General features: G+C 32.0%; 1 protein-coding gene across 2 annotated transcripts in view; it reads right to left on the bottom strand.

The window, feature by feature from the left end:
* Positions 1–827: 827 nt before the first annotated feature.
* Positions 828–2,025, bottom strand: part of LOC132037549 (transcription factor bHLH79-like) — a 5,431-nt gene continuing 4,233 nt past the window's right edge. For both annotated transcript variants that reach the window (XM_059428074.1, XM_059428075.1), the window contains exon 6: positions 828–888. The gene's annotated coding sequence lies outside the window, so the exon portion shown is untranslated. The remainder of the gene's footprint in view (positions 889–2,025) is intronic.

The raw sequence follows: 2,025 nt of genomic DNA, 5'->3' as shown, positions 1-2,025 counted from the left end.
TGTATACAATATTTCGAGTAAATACAATGTATTTGAAATTTTGCATCTGAAATTTTGTTGAAAGACATTCAAATACGATTAATTGATTGTATTTTGGTGCAAACTATATGTATTTATTTGTATGTCTTGTTTGAATGACATATATATATATATATATATATATATATATATATATATATATATATATATATATATATATATATATATTTTTCGTGTAAATACGGTGTATTTAAATTTTGTATACGAAATTTTGTCGAAATACATTCAAAAACAGTCGAATACATTCAACTACACCCACAACAAAAGGATACATCAATATATAAACACACTAAAATACACAGCCCCTGTCATGTATTTAAATGCACTTAAATAGATCATTTTGAATACACGTGTATTGAGAGAAGTTAAAAAATACATGTGACATCAAATAAGGTTGAACAGTATATTCAAATACAGTCATATAGAGTGAAAATGCCTAAATGTAGCTACGAATTGTAAATAGCAAAAAGATAGCTACAGATTGGAAGCAAGCACTAACATGTAGTTATTTATATAAGTTGCCCTAATTTTTTTATATCTGCGGTGTCATTAAATAGGTACCGGAGATTGCATTTCCAGCTAAAATGATCATAAAATCTTTCTAGGAAAAGTTGGAGGACCATGAAAGCTAACTAGGCAAAGTTGAATGGCTTTTAAAGGACAACAAATTTGAGTGATTTTGGTGGTCAATCACTAGAAGCGACTATTGAGGCATTTGACTGCTGTAAAATTCTTACATCAGTAGATTTTCATCGAAGCATACAAAACACAAAAGGGAGGAAGAGATAAAAAGATAACAAAATCAATCTATTATTACATCCAAATAGACTGTTGCAACATTGGCTATCACTACTAAAAAATCCTGATTTACCTACGGAATTTACCGAGGGACGTCCATCGGTAACCAGGATTTACCGAGGGACGCCATCGGTACTAGGCTTGTGGGTAATTTGACCCTTGGTAAATAATACCGAGGGACACTCTCGGCAAATACCGATGGAGACCCTCACACATCCTCGGTACTTCCTTCTCACATTCATGCAAAATTAAATATGCGAGGGACGACCTCGGTACTTATGAAATATATATAATATTGATATATTATTTATACTGAGGGACATACATCGGTATATTAATGTTAATTAAATTAAAATTTTAAATACACCGAGGGACAACCCTCGATAAATAAAATATTTAACAATTATATTTTTCATTTTACTGAGGAATGTCCATCGGTAAGCTAAATGAAAAGTACTTTGATATTTGAAAATAATGAGGGACGTCCCTCGGCAACCTGAAAATCGATATTTGCAATTACACTTGTTACCGAGGGACTCTATCGGTAAGTCCTCATTATTTCTAGTATTATTTTGGCAAGCAATGCCTATTTTTTCTACGACTGCTATATTCTTATTCAATAGAAAACGAAACACAACCAATAATAGCCATCAAAACAATAATAAAAATACTCCGAAATAATTCATACATTAAAATTAAGCCAACAAACATCGTACGAATCTAACCAACTTCGACGTTATGCAAAAATATATCACAAGCATCCCACTAAACTTCAAACAAGCCAAAGTAACATAAGTTGGAACAAAAATAATAATTTTTTTTTTTTGGTGAACTAAGTTGTTATATTCATATTCAAAAGCATCAAGCAGATGCAAACTTTACAAAGAAAAGGCTAAAAACTCCAGACACTACAAAAGAAAACTAGTAAAGAAATGGGAGTTTAAAACCATGAGCAAAAGACTCAAGGCTACTAAGCATTTGGGAGTGGGAGCAATGAAATCTAAAAGGGGGATAATATCATTCACGGGGGATAGATTGCTCCAACTAAAAAGGTTAACTAAACACTTTGATTTTAGAGAACAATTAGGAGTTGAAGTCCCATCAAAGATTTTGTTCCTTCTCCGTCCATAAACACCAAAAAACACGTACGGTATCATTTACCCGGATCTTGTTGATGGTTTTGTTCAC

This window comes from Lycium ferocissimum, chromosome 11 (assembly GCF_029784015.1).
Source record: "Lycium ferocissimum isolate CSIRO_LF1 chromosome 11, AGI_CSIRO_Lferr_CH_V1, whole genome shotgun sequence".
Classification (NCBI taxonomy): domain Eukaryota; kingdom Viridiplantae; phylum Streptophyta; class Magnoliopsida; order Solanales; family Solanaceae; genus Lycium; species Lycium ferocissimum.
Note: the sequence above shows the minus strand (reverse complement) of the source record. Positions and strands in the feature narration are given on the sequence as shown.